Below are 11899 nucleotides of genomic sequence, written 5' to 3'. Positions count from 1 at the left end.
TGGGATCATGGGGGCCTTAACCCTTTTTCCTATTTTAACACTGGCCTGGCAGGTAGGACAGGACCTACAGAACGCATCTGACTTTGTCCTCATTCAGGGCCAATAGAATTGGGTGACAAGCCTGGCAAAGGTTTTGTCTTGCCCCAATAGTCCTGCCAGGGTAATGTCGTGAACACAAATTGTCAGCAGGTAGGGACAAATCCAATCATTGTTTTAAGAAAACAGTGCTCAATCCTGATTTCTTAGGTCAATTTCTTTCCCTTATTTATTTAAATTATTTAATAAAAAGGTCAGCGGCAGCTTATCGGTGAACATTCTATAACATGAATATATACATAACATAAATATATACATGACATCACAAACATTTATGACAAAAAAACAAATCTCAAATATTGGCGGTGTGCCCAACATCATTTCTTTACATTGTGGTCACTATTATAAAATTACAGTTGTAATCCACTAAAAATGCAATGATTGTAGGCCTTAGCTGCACCCAGCTGTCAAATACCTATATATTTATTTTCAAAGGTATTATGTAGGTCATATCAAATTTCTTAATTGAAGTAAATTAACTTGAAAGCCCTCAATCTCGCAAAAGATGTGTCAACGCGTTTCGGCCTCTTCAGTCAGGGCCTCATCAGGACTGTCGAAGGGCAATACCGCCTCTATAATAATCAACAACAAACATAAACTCGTATCATTCCATACGGTATCGAAACAGCAAGTACACCATCAGAGTATGCGTCAGTGTCACCAAAAACCTATGTGTCCTGTCGCTATCACTCCTTATACATAAGAAAACCCCACTTACACCACTGTGTGTAGAGGGTGATATCAAAATCGTGAATTAAAAAGTGCCCAGAGTCAAACATAGATAAAGTGCTCTATGTTGTTAATGAGCATGCATTTTTTACATATAGTGCAACCACTACGAGTAAAGAACTGTTAGTTACCTTTTTGCTGTTAGACTTAATGATACTTGCAAATAGCCGCATCTTCTATCGCAAGGGTACCTAGCCAGCCCAGAAATACAAAAACGCATTATTATATTTACATGCAGAGCATGCCTGTTAAAGTATCAAAATAACAAAATATCCCTGGGTCCTCTAATATTGCCCCAGATATTGTGCTCAAGCCTTACTTTGTCCTTTAAAGCAAGTAGGATCATCAAGCCTGTGGAGTGCTCCTGATAGCTGGAATGTTACCGCTATCGGAAATATAGACCCAAGTCTAAAACCAAAAAGGAAGCCGTTATTTATGCGCATAAGATTATCAGGACTAATGTGTAGGCTTGGAGGTCAGATCTAAAACTTACTCGGAATCGCCTGCCGCATATGAGCGGCACAGTGTATATTAATCCTGTCGGCGAGCAGCTGACAGTTTTCTCCTCGTGTATAACCAGAAGTAGTGACGGCGTTCCTGTCGCGCGCGTGGTTTAAAAGGCTACAGGATGCGTCTGCACTAGCTCGCGTCTATCTCTAGAAATATCGGGGCTCCCAGGCGGCCATCTTAGTGGAACCCCAAGCTACAAATTCTTGTGCTGAAACAAACCTATCCGGCTTTATTATGAAAGTGCTATGGATCCAAAGGAGGATCGAAATCACTATTCTTCTCGTGGCTGATCGTTATTTGCATAATCGATCTCTCCTTTCACCCTTAATCAATTTCCTGGTCTCGCACAATACCTCCACAGTGTCCAGGCCGAATAGGGAAGACGGGCGGCCATCTTGGAGAGCTAATTCCCCCATTTGCTAGTAGAGGCAGCTCTACACTGCTAAAGCTCAATAACAGGGGAACATTTCATATTAATCCTTGACATAAGTATTCATGCACCAACTCTCTCATAAGTATACCCCTAAAAAAAAGGGATATATCCCTTGTTAGCCAAAACATCCTAGTTACCAATTATTTACAACATAATTACTGGAGCTTCATTGTTGATTTCAAGGTCTTCTATATATTAATAGCGACCCTCATATCTTGTCTTTCTCTCTTACATAGTGACTTCTTATCAGCTCTGCCACACAGCTCTACAGATATTATGGTGCCATCAGATAATTAATGTCCATACTTCATTGCAATCATTTAATCCGGTTTTAGCTGTTTGGAATTTTTCAATTAGCCTTGCTTCCAATTTCAGTAGTTTTGTTGTCATTGATGGTCCATCCAATTTAGGCTGTATCACAGCCAATACTGTCCAGCGTATATCTTCAGCTTTATGTGTGTGCTCCAAAAAGTGTTCAACTAGTGGTGCTCCTTTTATTGCACATTTAATCCTTGAACGATGTTGCAGGATCCGAGTCTTTACTGGTTGCAAAGTTTGTCCAATTTAGGCTTTATCACAGGGGCACACAATACAATAGATCAAATTTTTTGTGTTACAGTTCCTGAAGTCATTTTGTACATGCAATTTGCCATTTATTTTTATCTCTTTAGAATCTTGCGTGTATTGACATCCTCAAACTTCCCACACCTATAGTGGCCCTGAACTGCTGGTAACTGCAACATTGATCTCAAATTTTTTCTTTCTGGTTGCGTTTGTGCCGCCTGTACCCACTGGTATTTTAGGCTATGTGCTTTCTTGAAAGAAAAGAGCGGTTTGTCTATATTTAGGTCTTTGATAATCTTCCAGTTCATTTCTATAATAGAACGTATTTTATTTGCCTTTGGACTAAACGTGATCACACATGTTAGAGGGATCTCTTTTGTTCTTATTTTGGGGACAAGGAGTGTTTCCCTTGGTGTGAACCAAGCTCTTTTGGCCGCTGCTTTTACCAACTTTTTTGGGGTAACCTCTGTCAATTAGTTTTTTTGTCAGTTCTTCTGCATTACAAAAATAATCTACTTTTTCAGTACAGTTTCGCCTTATTCTTAGAAATTGCCCATGTGGCAGATTTTCTTTAAGTGTTCAGTTCTGCCGTGAGCTAGACCCAGTAGGAAGGATCGGTTACACTGGGGGACCACCAGCGCAAGCACTGCCCCAATGGCCGTAACCTTAGGCTCACTGTAGAGGAGATCATTCTCCCAATATATATGGTGATCACCAGAGACTTCACCTGCTGCCTGAGCTGAGGCTTGTTTCCTCATGCCCTCTAGAGTGGGGCATTCTTTCTGTGACTTGCGGAATTCCTCGCTGGTGGGCCCACCCTCAACTTGCCAGCCAGCAAGCTCAGGTAGGTCACCTAGGGTGGCAATGTCTTTCCCAGTTTTCTCGGGGGCCTCCTCCTGAGAAACACCATCAACCACTGTGGGAACTTCTGGGACCGGATTCCCACGCCCCTTGCCCCTCCTCTTGGCAGTTGTCTGGGCTATTGTTCTAGGCTCCAGATGCCCTTGACTTCCCTCCCGGGCAGCCATGGATCTTGTGGTCATGCAGACCCACTCAGGCAATCCTAAATTCTCCAAGTGAGACCTTAGCTCTATCTCCTTCCAGGTAGTGTGCTCAAGGTCGTTGCCTAACAGACAATCTACAGGCATGGCAGGACTCATGGCTACTTTTAGAGTACCAGAGACCCCCCCCCCACTCAAATGGAACCAGAACTACCAGTAGGTGCTCTCACGATTGTCGGCGACTATGACTTGGTAGAATGTCTTACATTCTCCTACAAACAATAAGTGTCTCTTGCAGAGCAAAGTACCTGGTTTGCGTTGAAAAATCCTCGCAAGGGACCACAGAGGAGGAGGTGCGCGGAAAACGGTGAGTGTGCGTCGGTTTCGCCCCTTCACACACGGACTTGTGTTGTTATTTTCCATGCGGGGAAGACGTGCCTGGACTTGTATCCTCTTCGGGTTGCGGGGTTTTCAGACGCCCCGGGGACGATGCATGGAATCCTGGACTTGTGGAGTGAAGTCACAGGGGCTGCGTCGATTCCAGTAGGCGATGCGTGGAATTTTCTTCCGCACAGCAGGTGCTGCATCGATTCCTCTCAGGAAGTCGGGCGGCGTCGTTCTGAGTTGGCTTGCATCGATCCAGTAGGGCTGTGCATCGAAGTTCTGGTCGTGTCGCTGGCGCCGCATCGATCTTCTCCTTGCGAAGTCTGGGCTGTGTCATTCTGGTCTCGACATGTGGTGAATTTTTTCACTGCGAGCAGGCTGTGCGTCGTTTTTGGCAGACAGTGCGTTGAATTTTCGCCGCACGGGGATTTCAGCTGCAGAAGAGAAGTTGTTTTGGTCCTGAGACTTCAGGGAACAGGAGGCAAGTGCTATCCAGGCCCTTGGAGAACACTTCTGTAGCACAGCAAGAGAGCAGCAAGGCAGCAGTCCTCTTCAGAAAGCAGTCAGGTGAGTCCTTTGGGCAGCCAGGCAGTTCTTCTTGTCAGGGTGCTGGTTCTGGTTTAGGTTTCTTCTCCAGGAAGTGTCTACGTTGGTAGGGCAGAGGCCCTGTTTTTATACCCTAATGTCCCTAATGTGCCTTTGAAATGGGGAGACTTCAAAGAGTGGCTTAGAAGTGCAGCAAGTCCCCTTTCAGTTCAATCCAGTCTGCCAGGGTCCCAGTAGGGGGTGTGGCAGTCCTTTGTGTGAGAGCAGGCCCTCCACCCTCCCAGCCCCGCCCAGGAAAACACATTCAAAATGCAGATGTATGCAAGTGAGGCTGAGTATCCTGTGTTTGGGGTGTGTCTGAGTGAATGCACAATGTCAACTAAACCCAGCCAAACATGGATTGTAAGGCACAGAAAGATTTAAGTGCAGAGAAATTATCCCTTTCTAGAAGTGGCATTTCTAAAATAGTAATATTAAATCCAACTTCACCAGTAAGCAGGATTTTGTATTACCAGTCTGGCCATACTAAATTGACCCTCCTACTTCCTTCAGATCAGCAGCTACCACTCAAACATTGTATGAGGGCAGCCCCAATGTTAGCCTATGGAGGGAGCAGGCCTCACAGTAGTGAAAAAATGAATTTAGGAGTTTTAAACTACCAGGACGTGTAAACTACACAGGTACATGTCCTGCCTTTTATCTACACAGCACCCTGCCATAGGGGTTACCTAGGGGAACTTTAGGGGTGACTTATATGTAGAAAAAGGGGATTCTTAGGCTTGGCAAGTACTTTTAAATGCCAAGTCGAAATGGCAGTGAAACAGCACACACAGGCCTTGCAGTGGCAGGCCTGAGACACGGTTAAGGGGCTACTTAAGTGGGTGGCACAATCAGTGCTGCAGGCTCGCTAGTAGCTTTTAATCTACAGCCCTGGGCACATATAGTGCACTACAATAGGGACTTACAAATAAATTAAATAGCCCAATTGGGTGTGATCCAATGTTACCATGTTTAAAGGAAGAGAGCAGATGCACTTTAGCACTGGTTAGCAGTGGTAAGGTGCGCAGAGTCTACAAAACAAGAAAAAACAGTATCTCAAAAGTGGAGGGAGGCAGGCAAAAAGTTAGGGGTGACCCTGTCAGGTCTAACAGTAATAAACGATACGGGGTTAAATGGATGGCTTAGAGAAATCAGGCTATTTGAAAGGGTGGATACTGGAGAGGTCAGTCTATGGATGGATGGACGAGTGCATAAATATGAGTGGCTTGATTGGAATATAGAAAGACTGGTCAAACGAGTTAAGCTTCAATCAAATGATGGATATCAAAGCTGGGTGAACAGAATAAATGAAAGAAAAGATGCATGTATAATTGCTTGGATCAAGAAATGAGGGAGCTATTGTGGAGAAGGTCATGTCTGGTGTTTACCTAATTCGCTTTGTTTGCATGGGTATCAAAGCTTTTGGACATGTCATGGTTTATAATTTGCCATTTTCCTTTTTCTTTCCTGCCATAGCAACTCCTGGTTGACATCATCATCCAACTCACCAGGGGATGTCATTCTGGCAACAGAGACTGGAGGGCATTTGCAATGAATATTGGTAACTGGTAGCCCTCCAGGACGAGGAGGATGAGGCAGAGGAAGCCTTCCTTGCTCTAGATCCTCCAACCAGTGGCTAGCCCCCAGTGCCTCCAGCTTCCCAGCTGCAGCACCTTTGCAGCCGGTAGCTGCCATCAGCCCGTCCGAGTTCCACCACTGCTGATCCCCCATGCCAGAACCGCATCTTCCAACACCACATCCTGCAACACGTTGCACGCCTGGACCACTGGGTAGCACATATAGAAGTAACTCTCAACTATCTCCGGACCCAACTGTGAAGGACCCCCTCTTCGGACTATTTTTTTACATTTTTTGTTTCAGTGGGAGGGACACTTCTGGTGGGTGGAAAGTGTAGGGAGGGAGTTGGGATGGGGTTTTATCTTTGCATATTGGTATTTTTGTTGTACTTTGTGGGGATAGGCTATTTGTTTGGGGAGAGGGGTAGACCTGTTGTGGCCGGAAAGGGTAGGATTTTCTAATTGATTAAAATAAAGATGATAGTTTATTTTACTTGATTTATGCCTCAAATGTTTGTTTTGTTGTTTTAGTTTGCACTGCTCTCTTTTAGTGTAGCCTGTTTTTTAAATCTGCTAAAAATAGTGTATGTAATGTACTTATAACCCTTGCTCTATTGCCATCTACAACTAAATTGACCACTAGTGGATGATTGCCATTGGCTATTTCTCCTACAAAAGCTTAGATGAGGCACACTGAGGCAAGTAAGGCAACATCTTCTTTAATAGGAATTCATTACTAACTAAACAAGTTACCTTCAAGCCATAATTCTTACCATTGCATCTTAAGGAGGTGGTAGGTAGTTAGTAGTAGTAGCAGGCTAGTGTGCTAACAGAGATCACAGAACTTCAAAGAACGTGCCACTCTCACCTATGCGAACTCCAATTACAGGATTAATCAAGGGGTTATCCATCATTGTGAACTCAATTGAAAGAAAGCAGAGTTAGTAGGTCATGATATTATCATAACTTTAGGAAGACTGAGACCAAACTACCACAATGACAGTAATCAACACACAGCAAGGAAGAGCAAGGAAGACCTGATGTGATAATAACAACTAGCAATATCAATTTCTTCTGAGCATTGGTGGGGAGCCATAAAACTAAATTTAGGAAATTAAATCATGGAGTCAGGAGACGTGGGCTCAGACTTGTGTGGTTGGACCAGGTTAAGCATTTACAGAGAGGCTCGATGAATGGATGAGACAGAGGATTTCAGGATAGGTGTGACAAAGACAAACACTACACAAAAGAAACCATGGCAATATTCATTGGGGCGCTGATCAGCACACCATCATCTATATGTTGCGGAAGGAAATGAAGGGATAAGTATGACACAGTCCAGTTAAATGCATTGCAAGCAGTCTCTCTGCCCTAGAGAGACCCCAGATCATATATTCTAAGTTTTATGTCTTCTAGTTCTGAAATATACAAATTTATAACACATCCAGTTATAAAAATTATGATTGTTAAAAGGAAAAATGAAACTGTATTGCCAAATTGGGCAATGCATCTCCATTCTTCTTAGAATGCTCGTCATTCTTGGGTGCCTGCCTTAACCTGTCCAGTAGGTAAGCTGGAGTCTTGAGCTTCCCCAAGTTTTGTTTGTGCAGGAGAGAACTAGGAGAATGCCTATGTATTGAAAAAAATATTTGTATTATAGAGTAAATGAAAAGAACAAAAGGAAGCAAGGGAAGCGTCATGAGGAGTCAGGTGTGTACCACGAAGACTCAGAGGCAGAGCAAGAACATAAGATGTTTCAAGTTTGAGCCAGCAATGCAGCAAACACATATTCAGCAACATTTCCAAATCAATGCACCTCTCTCAGCAGTTCACAGAGCTGAGTGAGTATTAGGCCTCAGAGTCTTCACCATCATCATGGTTTCTCTTTGAAGTCGATAACTTCTCCTTCTAGCTGTTGAGGTAGTCCTGCCCTGAATTCTTCCATCCTCCTCCTCCAGATTCTGAGTAACTCCGTCCCAGTCCCAAACCGAGCAAGGTAGACCTGTGAAGTGCACTGCTGTTGAAGAACACATAGAGAAACAGAACTGGAGTATTTTAAATAGGTATGTGTTTGGTAACTAAAGTGGCTGGTCTGTTCAGAGGAACTAGAAAAAAGGAGGGGAGCCTGGAGGTAAATTTCAGTAAGTTTGAAAAATCAATTACTTTCAAGAAAACATGATCACCCATCAGCCTCCAAACATTGAAAATCATCGGAAACAAGTTTTCTAATTTGTTGAACTCCCTCCCTTAGTAACGGCCACCACATACATCAGTCATCACTCACAAATTCACAATCACTCAATATATGAACATTAATTGGTGCAATTAAGTAGTTACATAGTAGTTACCTGTTCCAATCCAAGTACGGTGGTTGAACAAAATATCTCCTCTTTGATGGTCTCAACACATTGGAATTTGGCAGTGGCACTGGCAGTCTTTTAATCAATGATCTTCTAGTGTAGCCCTGATTGGTGATGTAAAAAAAATAGGATGGGCAATAGTTAGTGAGGGAGGCAGGCATTGTCTCCAATGTCCTCAAGGGTATGTGGGGGCTTCTTCACTGCACATAGGTCCAACTCCAATTCAGGCTAAGATGCAGCTATAAAATGGTGGGGCAGTATAAATCAGAGTGAGAAATAATAGAAATATTCTATGGTGGCACTGGCATACTCAGTCTGGAAAGAAGGGCCTGTCCTCAAACTCTGGAGGTTCACCCAGAATTTGGTCAGCTAGCACACTTGATTGTGACCAATGATCCTCTTCTTCCTCCTGTTCTGTTCCCATGGTGTTTCAGGAACGGTGTAATCAGGTGTTATAAAATGCTGGTTCATTTTGATCATGGTTAATCTTTTCACAATTTGAGGCAGGAGACTGGACCTTCTCACCATAGCAATTGCACCAGCTACACTAGACACATGTTCAGCAGACACACTGTCTACACGACAACCCAGAAACTTCATTGCCTGCCTGCTGGGGTCTGGTCATTGGCGCATCTTCTCATACCAATACACCAATGGGGTTTGATCCACATACACCTCTTTTACATCAACCAGATACTCCTGGAACATCTTCTGAATGGTCATTTGTGCTGCCACTTGCTTGACTGCTTTTGCCTTCGCCTCTGCACTGGACTTGAAGTCTGCCAGTTGAATCCAAGCCAATGCAGAGGTTGGGTCTGATTTTTCTGTTGCCGTTGTTGCAGGTTTTCTTGTTGTTGAGATTTGGTGGATGTGAGACAAGACTGCCCTCTCTGGAAGTTGAAGGTCGCACCCCAGAACTGTGGAGAAGGACTCAAAGTTCCAGCCATTTTTCTTCCAGTTCTCCTGCTTGCTCAACAATCCATCTCTTGAATTGTGAAACATCCTCTTCAGGAAAGGAATGAATGTGGAAATATTTTTTTTGCAGCATGGATCAAGTAGGGTGGCACAAATGTACTCTTTGAAGGAGGTTATATCATTTTTCAGCCTTGCAATACAAGTCAAGTGATAGCCTAGGCTCTCAACCAAGGCATGCGCTTTGGGGTTTACATTCTCATCCACAAATGTGAACCATTCAGGCCCCTTCTTTGGAGGCTCCTGAGCAGATGCAACAACGGGACAGCTTGGCCCCTTGTACTGTCCTCCTTGCTAACTTCCCATGTGAAAACCTCAAAAGGGAGCAGCATCTGTGTGAGGCATTTGACTAGCCCCCATTTGTCCACAGCCATAATCATACCTTTCCCAATTTCATCCCCTCTTCTTAAAACGATATCGTCTTTGATCTGTTTGTACTGCTCAAACAGAGGTGCAACATATAATAGGTTGACTTCTAACATGTTGGCACCTCTTGTATCAGGGCTTGAACTAGTACTCTGTTATCACACTGAGTAATCTGCAACTGTTTTAAGGCTGAAATGAGTGTAGCTGCGTCTGCAGGTGGTCAGTATGGTGCTGACTATGTCTTCTATTCTAAGAAAGTTTTGTACGACCAGGTTACTGCAGTGCGCCAAACACATGACCCTGAAATAGCCACCGCCTGCATGGCCTTGACTATGTTACTGCCATTGCCCATGGAAACAAATCCAATTTAAAGACATCTGGGTCTTATCCATTCAGACACCTACTACTAAATACATCCAAGATGTTTACATCTGTGTGTGATTTCTCGAAGGCAAACATTGCTACTGTTACATGCTGCTGAATGCCCTTATTTCTTTCTTCAGGGCCAAGGCCTGTAGATAGCTTTTGTTTTACCCCCACAAAAGGGACTCAGTGTGCTGAATCACATGTAATCAGTCACCTGACAACTGGTCCACATGTCTGACTTCAGATGGATAGTGGGAACAACACTTTGCTGTAAAGCTTGTCTAACCAACTGTAGCACATCATGGAACACCAACTCTGCCAAAATAGGTTTGACTTGGAACCTTCCATTTCAGGTATATGGCTGCACAAACTCTAAGAAACCCACTCCTTCCACAAAAGTAAAAGAGAGGAGGTCCAATGCTAACATTTTTGCCAGCTTCCTATTGTACAAATGTGCTATTGGTTGGGTGCGGTCGCAGGGACCCTCCTGCCTAAAAATGCCCATAATAGTAGCATGGATTTCCTTCTTTTCTGGGGCCACTGATGCAAGTGACATTTGAGAAAATGTAGATGGTAGTAGACTCAATGTGCATTGTGGGGCATTTATATACCATGGTCTTTCACTCTCCATCTGACTCTGAGGCCCTCATTCTGACCCTGGCGGTTTGAAACCGCCAGGTCAGAGGGCCGCGGAAGCACCGCCAACAGGCTGGCGGTGCTTCATGGGCAATTCTGACCGCGGCGGTAAAGCCGGGGTCAGAAAAGGGCAACCGGCGGTTTCCTGCCGGTTTACCCCTGCCCAAGGGAATCCTCCATGGCGGCGCTGCTTGCAGCGCCGCCATGGGGATTCCGACCCCCTTCCCGCCAGCCTGTTCCTGGCGGTTTACACCGCCAGGAAGAGGCTGGCGGGAACGGGTGTCATGGGGCCCCTGGGGGCCCCTGCACTGCCCATGCCACTGGCATGGGCAGTGCAGGGGCCCCCTAACAGGGCCCCATAATGATTTTCAGACACTGAAAATCGCGACGGGTGCAACTGCACCCGTCGCACCCCTGCAAGTACGCCGGCTCCATTTGGAGCCGGCTTCCTCTTTGCAGGGGCTTTCCCGCTGGGCCGGCGGGCGATCTTCTTGAGATCGCCCGCCGGCCCAGCGGGAAAGTTGGAATCACCGCCGCGGTCATTTGACCGCGGTGCGGTGTTTGGGCGGTTTCCGCCCAGCGGGTGGCGCCCACCGCCCGCCAGGGACGGAATGACCCCCTGAGTCTTCTTGTACCATTGTGAGGTCACTGAGGCTGGTGATTCTGGCTCACTGCTGGGGTCTGGGATGCTTTGAATGAGGATGATGTCACCCTCTTTTTCCTCACCTTCGACCATGATTTGACCAGTCGTTGCTAATGCTTCTCAGCTCTCCTCACTTTCACTACTGCAACCACATTCAGCCATTTTGTGAAGGTGCTCCTCCCACCGGATTGTGTGATGGTTTTTCATATGGATTGTCTGGCCTTCAATACTGTAATGTGAACTAGACTTACCTCGACAAACCTTCACGTGGCAAATGGAGCATATCGCAGTGTTCTCTTCCTTTTGGCTAATCATAAAAAAAGAACTAGGGAGGTGTACTTTCTTATCGGGTGACTGCCAATGCCTGAAGAAGAACTAGAAGTAGCTGGGTGAATCGATTACCTCTCTTCAGTGCATACTTCTACCGAGGTACGGTTTGGTGCAGGTCTCTGCTTTGGTCTTACAAATATGGGAGCTGTTAGTGCTGCCTGTGCCACATCCCTTGGAGCAGGTTGGATAATATCAGACACCTCTGTGACTGTGCCAGCTTCCACAATGACTGGCTCTTCATCATCATCCTCCTCATCATCATCTCCTTCCATGATTCTAAGGGTTTTGGGAACTTTTCTTTTCCCTTGTCTCTGCCGGCATCTCCTGGACTCTGCTGGGGTCCACTC

The 11899-nt window shown here is 45.2% G+C and overlaps 1 long non-coding RNA gene across 1 annotated transcript; it reads right to left on the bottom strand.

The window, feature by feature from the left end:
- Positions 1-238: 238 nt before the first annotated feature.
- Positions 239-1422, bottom strand: LOC138302152 (uncharacterized). The gene is made up of 4 exons (XR_011205308.1): positions 1319-1422; positions 1145-1233; positions 957-1016; positions 239-668 (listed from the first exon to the last, which is right to left on the bottom strand). It is a non-coding gene; the product is annotated as an uncharacterized lncRNA (long non-coding RNA).
- Between the last annotated feature and the right edge of the window lie 10477 nt (positions 1423-11899).

This window comes from Pleurodeles waltl, chromosome 6 (genome assembly GCF_031143425.1).
Source record: "Pleurodeles waltl isolate 20211129_DDA chromosome 6, aPleWal1.hap1.20221129, whole genome shotgun sequence".
Lineage (NCBI taxonomy): Eukaryota > Metazoa > Chordata > Amphibia > Caudata > Salamandridae > Pleurodeles > Pleurodeles waltl.
This window is presented reverse-complemented; position numbering and strand designations above follow the sequence as displayed.